This window comes from Pogona vitticeps, chromosome 4, assembly GCF_051106095.1.
Source record: "Pogona vitticeps strain Pit_001003342236 chromosome 4, PviZW2.1, whole genome shotgun sequence".
Lineage (NCBI taxonomy): Eukaryota > Metazoa > Chordata > Lepidosauria > Squamata > Agamidae > Pogona > Pogona vitticeps.
Window position 1 is genome coordinate 57,181,778 of NC_135786.1, and position 10,310 is coordinate 57,192,087.

The 10,310-nt window shown below is 41.8% G+C and overlaps 1 protein-coding gene across 2 annotated transcripts in view; it reads right to left on the reverse strand.

The window, feature by feature from the left end:
* INAVA (innate immunity activator) overlaps nucleotides 1–4,275 on the reverse strand; it is a 50,658-nt gene extending 46,383 nt beyond the window's left edge. Inside the window, exon 1 of one of the 2 annotated variants that reach the window (XM_072997464.2) lies at nucleotides 3,829–4,275. The gene's annotated coding sequence lies outside the window, so the exon portion shown is untranslated. The remainder of the gene's footprint in view (nucleotides 1–3,828) is intronic. The other variant, XM_072997465.2, reaches the window with a different exon arrangement.
* Nucleotides 4,276–10,310: the final 6,035 nt, after the last annotated feature.

Genomic DNA, 10,310 nt, shown 5'->3' on the forward strand with positions numbered 1-10,310 from the left:
ATCCAGCAGCTGCTAAGGCCCTGAGTGCAGCCAGCAGCAGGATGCATGTCTGCTGTTTGGTAAAGACCAGTCTCGCTAATCAGAAAGGTACTCATTACCAAATAAGCTAGTCCTCACTAGGTGATGGTAAGTGACCACAGCAACTATGAACCTGACAATGTTGTGGTTACAATCAGCATCAGCAGAGCATTTAGTTCCACTGATGAAATGGTAAGTGGTCACACCTAAATGCAGCACTGCACAAATGCCCATTAACAGAACAGGACTTTCTCTCTGCACAGCATTTTGCACTGCCCAAATATGTGCTCCAAAGGGTTTCACAGCCTTTAGCAGCATATTTTGAGATTGCACAGGGGGCTACAGACAGACTACTCTTTCTCAAATCCATTGGCAGAATATGCTTCATCAGTGAACAACTCCATAGGATTATCGTCATCATATTGGCACTGCAGCACTTGAACGGACCCAGTGGATCATTGAGTCCGGGAGACCCAGTGGGGAACTGAAGTAGATGCCTAAGCCACTGAGCTATCCAGCAGTACATGTCCTATGTTATACACATGCTGACTTTAGGAAGTTACCTTTTGTTAATTTCAAGAATACAATGGGATTTGACTTGATATTGCAGAAGTGCAACACTACCGTATCTCCGAAATGAATACCGAAACTGTGTATTACTTACAGAGTCTTTAGGTCAATGTATGACCTAACTTGCTTCATTGGATTTTTGCTGGGATTTTTATGCAGCAAAGACTGCTGAGTGTTGGAGGATGCATGCGAAACACTGGGGACTGAATGCTACATGTAGGTGCCACCAGATAAAGAATCCGTTGATCTGTAAACAGCAGCCTTTTCTTTTGAGCTTTGTACCCTCCTCTGAGAACCAAGCTGGCTTCTAGGCCAACTCTTCCCCCCTCCACATTCAGCTGCCCCCTGCCAATGGAAGCACTGTACAGAATAACCTGTGTATGCCCTGTGTCTTCCGGAGTGCTTTCTCAGCCCCACTCTGTGAAGGAAGCTGATCATAAATGCTCCAATCATCCCATTTGGCTCCACTCCCAACGAGCCATGTCCCATCTCTTCTCCCAGGCTCCGTCATCTCAGGCAGACACACAAGAGGGAAATGCGCAACACTGAAGGGATTCATCTCCTTCTCGGTATTAGCTGCCAGACATGCCCTCTGAGAAGAAAGAACACTGAAGGACAAGTGCCCTTTTAGTGCCCCCCTGCATGCAGGCCATCCATCATCCCATCAAGGCCAGGAGGGGAGGACAAATCCTTTGCTTCAAGAAGATAAAGCCCCTCCTCGCAGCTGCCCCGCTTCCCTTCCTGCATGCAACCTGAAGCTTCCCACCCAAGGCCCAAGCCATTTTCACACCAATTCAGGCTTTGATGTGTATAAAAATCAATGGCAGGAGAGAGGTCAAAATCCAGTCTGTATAGATGTGAGCGCATGGGTCACTGGTTACAGAAGGGTCTGTTATATACTGCTGCAACAGGTCTCCCTTACTGCCTGCATTCCATAGTTTTATAGACTTCTGACTGCATGAAGCACAATAGAGGGGGATAAATGTGGAAAAAGCAGAAAGTCAAGAGGCAATGGGCCAAAGCCTTGGGTGCTGGGGGATTGTTTTGGGGGAACTAAGTTCCAGCTCTTTGCCATAGATTGTTTATGGGAACCTGGTCACATTGCTAACTCTCTTATTCAGCTTCCTATCTCTCCATCTGCTGTTCATGAGACTTTGCAGAGTGTGTTCACAATTGTGGCCTAAGTCGTCATACCAGCTCTCAGAGAATCCAACGCACATTTGCTATGGCATGCCCCACAGTTATTAATACTATACAGTGTATCTAGGCTGCAGTTTTGACCACTCTTATTAGGACACAAGTCCCACTGAACATCATCTGGTTCACTTCTGAATAAACATGGTTAGGACTTTACAACCTGCTTTAGCTCTCTTCATAGACAAGTACACACATGTAAAAATTGTGCCATACACTTTGTCTACCACAAAAGACACAACTGATTACTGTGTACCAAGGTTTGTGGCCTGTTTCATACATAACCAAGAAGCGTTCCTTGTTACATAGATGCCTGGAACCAGTATATTAAAAGTATCATTATGCCCAGTTTACATCAGATTATTTTTCCCTCTACAAAATGGTTATAGTAAAAATTCTAAACTGGTTAACCCTTTTTTAAAAAGTGGCACTTGAAACACCACCACATCCACAGATTCGTGTTCCATTGTGGATATAACTCCATGGTGCACCAATGGAAGGTCAAAACATAATATGACCACACCATTATTGGTGGGATAATATGCCACTGTCACAAGCAAAAAGAGCATGCAATAAACCAGTGTCATGACTGACAGAATCATGGCATGAAAGATACAACAAAAGGCCATCCAGAGCTAAGTGGATATGGACAAACATTGGAAAACACCGGAATACAATGAGGAGATTCCTTCACTTATTTTTTTTAGATGTCAGAGCAGGAAGCAGGTTCTGAAGGGCACATGACACCAGAAATCCAGATACTGTAAATGCTACAGTCCACATTATGATGTAAATATTTTCAAGCACTTATTTATTTGGTTTACATCCTGCCATTCTCTTTGAATATGCAAGGACAAATAACAACAACAACAACAACAACAACAACAACAACAAATGCGACTTTGTGAGATATCTTGCAGCTCAGATTAGCAGTCCTTCCATCCCTCCTCCCAAATGTATGAGGGATTTTTGGTTTAACTCTCATTTGGGAAATACCTGAACTAAACCATTAAAATGTGCAAACAACATACATTTTTAGTCAACTTATACAGTAAATGTATTAAACCATTCAGGTATTTTTCTCATCATGGATCGCACTACAGTACTTTTTCTACCAGTGGTAAGTGGGTGATGCTTTGCACATGCTTACAGGTACTTTTAAGTCATCATTCAACACATTCCTCAGTTGCCACCAGAACCGTATTTGGTCCTGGTTCAAATTACTCCTCACACATGCACCTTTATGACAGGTCTTAACCCCAGTAATTTACGCCATGAGTTTAAGTCTTAGTGGCAACCAGCTGAACATCTAAGAAATTTCATTCATCAGGAAAACTGAAAGACGGAAAGATATACCCTCCGTGGCATTGAGAATAATTAACTTCCTGAAGCTCCAGAAATGTGAAGAAAATTTTCGCTCATATTCTCAAAAAGACCAAGCAAGCGCTATCCCACACTTCTGGTGTAGCAGGAGCCAGAAAGAGAACAACTAGTTCAGAGGCAGTTAAGTTATTCTCTGCTCTTGCATTTCAGAAATCGAGTTTGGAAAAGTTACTTTTTAGACTACAAACCTCAAAATTTCCCAGACAGCATGGCCATACCGAGTGGGGAATTCTGAATGTTAATGTCCCAAAACTTAAGTTTTCCAAGTTCATAATTAACTGTCTGAAATCAGCCTGCTTTTATCCAGGATCAGCAATCTGCAATCATTTCCTGCTCATCTAAATTGTTATCCGTTCAATTCTTAGACCTTTGCAAGCAGCAAAACCACTGAAAGATCCAGCTTTTGTGTACCTAAAACAAAAACAAAAACCCATCCAGCTACTGCCAATCAAAAGGTTTAGGAGGAGGGGAAATCTAACTATAGTCACATATTACTTCCAGGAGAATTCAGCTGATTCAGAAAGGCTCTTGCTTCCTTCCACCTCAGCAGATTTAATGTCTAGATTTCATCATCATCATCATAATCTCTCTGTCTTACTCCCTCATTTGGATGGCAAACCACGTTTTTAAAAAAACCCAAAAAGTTCTGCTGTTTTCACTTACCTATCAAAAGAGCCGGTGGTTCTGACTCTTTCCTTTCGGGGAATCAAATATTTGGTTGCCGCTTCTTCTTTCCTTCCACGCTTCTGGTGCTCTTGCTGAACTCTTACCCGACCCCGACCCGCTTTGGGATATTTCATTTAACTTGAACATTTGGCGACCAATATCCCAAATGTTAAAAGATCTGAAGACATCTGTCCCTGGGGCATACCAATCCCACCAGGAAAGGGGGGGGGGAACTTTGACCCAAATCCTTTAATAGAGTGGTGTGAAATTTCCTAGGATGAACCTGTGGATTGTAGCATAAAACAGTACCAACTATAATATACTTTTGGCCTGATTAAATTACTGGTTTATATGAAATATCCAAGCAGGAGGCAATGCTCTCCCATGAGGGCCCCTGTTTCCAGCCTAGATTGCTGCAACCCTTGTGGTAAGAAAGAGTCATTTGCTGAATCAAAGAACTTCTTCCAAGCCACACAATGCCCCCCCTCCCGTGGCTTTTCTGCTCCAAGAACCTGTGAAAGAATGGAATGAGGAGAGGGGGGGTGTTTCCCCCCCCTCTCAGATCAGTCTATAAGGAAAGTGTGTGCGGCAGCTGGCTATTAAGGTCGTATTAGTGATGGATTAGCAGGGCTCTCTGTTCCAGCTAAGTACCAGAGCAAAACTAATACACTTACTGGACAGCAAGTGTGGCGGTAGTGATGGGGAATGCCCCCCAGCACTAACAGGTATCCCCAAAAAGGAGTCTTGTTATTAAATCAATCAAATTTAGCAGCAAAGAGTCAACACAACACCTTTTAGTGGGCTTTTCATGGACACACAACCACTTCTTCAGAGGCACTCTGGAGAATCTTTGCTGCCACAGACTGTGGCAAGAACAGTTTAAACTTTGATAGATAGAAAGGGGTAAATCTTCTTTAATGAAAACTGAATAGTTCATTTTTAATGCCTTCCAATTAGATGGTTGACATACATTTGCGATCATGAAGCTGTCTAAGATGTGGCCTAAATATCATATTTCTGACTCAGGATAGGCTCCAATGCCCCAAGTACATGTTTAGCACATGATGATTTTCCCCGTGTTCAATCCCCATGACCAAAAAAAGAAAAAGCTCTATTGAATCTGTGCCTGCTGTGCAATTGCTAAAGACACAGGGGCCATGCTGTGATAAAATGTGGCAACCTCAGATGTTTAAGTAGTTGGCTTCTCTACATTCAAGGTTTATTTCAAATATTATTTGGTAAGCATTGCTCTTCCATTACTCATCCAAGGTTGGCTGTAGGAATCCACTGTTTAAGACAAGCCTTTCCATTAGACAAGGCTGAGGCAAATGACTTACCCAGTGTTAAGAAAGAGCAGAAAATCCTTATATTCCTTGTTATAATTTCATTTTTAATGCTTAAGATAAAGCAATGGAGTATTCTGCTTCAGATACCAAAAGTCTTGATGGTTTGGGATATTTTGCAACTTTAAGGGGGCATCATTTTCTGCCCCACCTTAGGCAACCTGTCTAAGGCTAGCCCTCCCACATGTCATTCAGCTTCCCTGACAAGGCTCCTGAATGAGACACAGATTTGTTCCATGCATTACATTCACAGACATATGTTTTAAACAGGTGCACCCAAATAATGGTTTCCATGAAGCACCAGCCCAGAATGTCAGATTTCCATCTCTGTGGACTTCTCTCTCATTCTGCTGATTAGCTTCCAGGGTTCCTCCATGGTCAGAGTACTAAATCATGTGCCTGCAAAAAGCTAGAACAACCAGATAATGAACATCTGCCTTCTTCTGCAAGAAGTTCAGTCTGGCTGCCAGTCAGGAGGACTCCCTCCCCCACAACCATTTAGAACAAAGCAGAGCAGCCTGGAGGCCCTGTCCTCCACTGATTATTTTTCTTTGGTGGAAAGTTTTGTTTACTTTTCAGGAGCTGTGTGTTACTTTTCAGGAGTTTTGTTTACTTTTCAGGAGCTGTGTGTCTGCACACATGCCAAGAAGTGCCGGTGGAGCACAGCAGGGAAGAAAAAGTGTTCTTATTGGGTGTTGTATTGGCGTTTCATGGGCTCTTCCTAAAAGCACTTCTGGTTTTGCTGAGGAAAACTATTCTTGGATACAACTTGTGTAGGTTCAAATCTAGCCTCAGCCTCTTTACCAAATAAAACAGGAGTCGTTTTTATATCAAATTCCAAACTCGAGCTTATTGAATTATTTAACTGAAACATATTCGTTAAGGGTTCTTCTTCTAACTTCTCTGGCGGCGCCAACAGGCCCTGCAAAGGTAACCAAGTTTTTTGTTCAAACGAGTTCAACGATTTAGTGCCCCGCGGTCCGGATAAGATCACAACTTGGGTGTTTAGGTTCTTCTTCCTCGTCTCCTAATAGCAGTAAGGTCTCCTCGCTCTCCAAAGTGACACCCTCTCTCTTTCGGAAGGACCCCACGGTCCTGGAAGTACATTATATACTCTGTGCTTCCTCTGCTCGCCATTGCTATTGCTGCCGCTCCTCCGCATCTCTCGCCACTGCCTCTCTTTCATCCTTCAACCTCCTTCTCCACTCCCGTGCCTCTGACTCTCCCCAGTAAGAGGGTCTCTGGGGTAGCCCCTTTCTACGCCGGTAGTCAGCTTCCTCCTGGGGCACCTTTATCTTCTCCCATTTCCAGTTCTCAACCCCCAACCCCCCTCCCATACAGTCTCTCTCCCATTCCCGCCTCTATTACAGACCTCCCTCTTTTCTCCTTTCCCGCCAAATCCCCCTCTGTGTAGCCACGATTAAACCCCCCCCCCGTACGTTCTCTTCTTAGCGAGTATCTATTCCTCAGTGCACGCTTTCTCGAGGGGTCAGTGGAGGAGTGGTTTGTACCTCTTGGGATACTCTATGGATGGACGGCACACCACTGAGCGCATCTGTGCTCTCATCACGCCTCTCACACAGCTGCCCAAAAACCCCAGCCAGTAGCCATGCTGGCTTGGGGATTCTGGAATTGTAGTCCAAAAAAGAGGAAGGTTTCCAAGCTGTGAGGATAGGAAACCTCAAAATCTTTGCAGGATGAGCTGAACAACCAGCAAAAGAGTAGCTGCTATATCCACAAAAAGTATTATACTGTACCTAGTAAATTAGAAAAGAACAAATTGAGGGAATTTTATTTTTTATTTGGCAAAGCCCTGAAATAAGCTGAAAATCAGCAATGTCATAATAAGCAGCTGCTTCTTACATAAAACTGCATTCCTTGTTTATCCTTTTCCTGCCACTGATCTGCTCATACTGCTTTTCAACTTCTTAATCCAATTTTTACAACATCATGGCTTTGAAGAAGTTTGTCACTATGGATAAGAGCAAGGGGTATTATCAAACCAAAGGGTGAACAGTTGTGTCAAAATATTCTCCACTCTGCCCACAATAAAACCCCACCAAACCAAAGATACATTCTAAACTGAGTTTACTTTCAAGCCTCCTTGTGACCAGACTCTATCTATAATGGAGGAACAAACAGGACAAATATGTATCTCAGTGTTGGGCACAAATGGCTATGTTTCAATGCTAGGCACTAATTTGGTACACACTACACATTGATATACAATGTGAGAAAATAAGTAAAGTTGACAGATACGGGGGGGGGCAAATTTGGACTACATCTCCTAAAACATGGAGTATAGTTCTAATTGTTGTGAGATGCCTTGGGTCTCCTAAGGAGATAAAGGTGGCATATAAAAAATCTTAACAGATAAATATATAAATCCCCCCCCAAAAAAAACAAGGCCCGTGGGATCCCTGTTCTTTTGTGAGATCTCTGTTCCTCCTCTGATAACAACCTGTGAGATCACAAACCAGTAGTAGTTGCGGTTAAAACGGAAATGTGGGCTGCTACCAACCAAGCTACAGAAATTTTAAACAATGTTTAAATCTTAAAATTTTTCCTTTGTCACATGCAAGCCAGATGCTACTTTGAGTTAAAGGAAGATGACCTCAGATCTGAACAAAGAGTATTATACCCAAAGTCCACTTTCCAGATCTCTAAACAACTCCTAAAGCACTGCTGGAAAGGGTGATGATTCAGGAAGCTACTTACTGTTTCCCTGCATTCCGAGGCTAAGCCAGACTTGCAAAGACAATGGATATATATGTGTGAATTTTGTGCAGAATTTGAAGAAGTTCATTCTTTGGACCACACCTCCCAGAATTTTTCAAGCAGCAATGGAGGCAATCTGAGAGTTGTAACTCCCAAAGGAAATTTTATAAGGAAACATGAAAGCTTTTTCAGGAATTTCCAGTTCCTCCTCTCAGAAATGCATCAAGGCTCCAGGAATTAGAGAATCCCAAAATACTAGCATATGGCAAAAATAAATGTGGTAATTATGATTTTTAGCTGGAATGGCATGATTCAGGCAGACTTTCTTTCTGAGAAAGTAGACAACAACAAAAAACACTCAGCATAAGAATGTTGTCTTTGAAAACCAATCACAAAATGAATCAAGCTAATTTTCAAATTACTGTAGTTTGGTGAGAAAATTTCCTGCTATATTATGTTGAGTGGCTTTCAGCAGTTAGGGAATCCTTCCTTCTAATGAGAGATTAAAAAAACAAGATGGGCATTTGTTCCACTGTTCTTGCAGTGTTTTTGCTGTTCCTTTCAATATTTAGAAAGAACAAAGAAATATTTTTTTCTGCTGACTTCATAACATACAGTACATCCATTCTTTCTGTAGGAGGACGTAAAAAATTCTGTTCAGCTGGCATGGCGTATTTTTTGAAGCATTTAGGATCACTATATTTTGTCTTGCTTTTGACCTGTGAGATTGCCTTTATCAGACCTTTATGACTGTTGTTGGGGATGTCCAGATGACATCACTGGATGCACAGAGTAGGGTGTGGGATGAGAGTGAACCCTACTCCTTTTGCCTGCTTTCTGCTGTCACTACAACTGCAATGCAATTTGCAAATTGCATTTTTAAAAACATTTTTCTTCTAGTTTAATGTTACAGTTAAACTATGCACTATAGTGCTAAACAGATGCAGCATTAAATCAAATGCTTATCATCTCTTCTCTGTTTAATGCTATTTCACTTTCAAAACTGTTGAAGGGATTTGAATGCCAGCAAAAGAGATGGGTAAGAGGATGGTGATAGTTGCACAGGTGATGTATAGACCCTCAACACACAAATTTCTCAGATAATAAAACATGTATATGTGAACTGCAGCAGGGATTCAAATGCCATGGTAGCATATACAGAGGTTTGCCTCGACCCAGGATGGTTATGTCCCAAGTGTATGGTCTATGTCTGCTTACAGATCATCGGACTGCTTAGCTAGTCCAAACTGCCTTCTCTGAAAGGCAGGAACCCCTACCCACCTATCAATCCAACACTGCCAAGATTACAGTTCTAGGATTAAAAAATACTAATCTAAAAAATATTGGTTTGAGAGGAGAGTTAAAATACTTAAATTCATTCATGCACCAAAATCCATGACAGTTATATATTAAGATGTCTGCTTTAATCTGCATGCCATACTAGCTAGGAACAAACATATTCTACAGAATTGCACATTGTGCCTGATTATAATTTATTATGATTTTATATGCACACTTGGATTTTCAGCTTCTTATCTTTCTCTTCAAGCCGGGAACAAGGCTGAAGCTAAGATTAATGTTACATAAAACTTTAAGGAGCAAGGTGTTTTAAAATTACAAATGCATAATTTTAACAGCCGACTTCTTACACAGCTATTCGCTAAGGTTATCTTGAGGTCACACTTCTATGCCTGCATAATAATAATTTCAGCCTCATGTGGTTGTAAATGCTATACCTCTAACTTTGACAACCAACTTCACAGAAGGCTTATCTTAAAATGGCCAAGTTAAATCTTGTGCATATTTAACAAAAAGTCAAGCCAGAAAGGAAACTATTGAAGCTTATCGGAACATCAGACTTACAGACGTTGTCTGCTGGGTTTGTAAATTCTAAAAGTTTAAGTAATGCATTTTAAACATAGTCAAGTGGGTACAAAGGCCACTCTATATGTGCCTCTTTACACATAAAAGACACACCTCTCTTTTTCTTGCTGATTTTATTCACCTCACATGAAGTTATAGAATGACTGAAGGCCCAAATGACTACTCTTACTTATGTCTTTCTCTGTATCCTCCATCTATCAGTTATATTGTAATTGTGCTACCAGAACAGAATGCTGTAGTGCTGAACTTGTGAATGGTAGTAATCACAATAGTTCCCAACCTTAGGTTCCCAATACCTTCTTGGACTGCAACTCCAAGAAGCCTTCATCATTATCTGTGTTGGCAAGGGCTTCTGGGAGTTGCAGTTCAAGAACCCAGGCACTACCACTATGAATGTCCCCACTAATGACTCTAAATAGTGTACCACTCAATGGTGGGATGTGAAAAAACTCCCTATGTGAGATGTTAATGATTAGGGAAGGACCGTATATCTCGGGAGAGGCCTCTCCACAGACTTGGGGCAGACTGCATAAG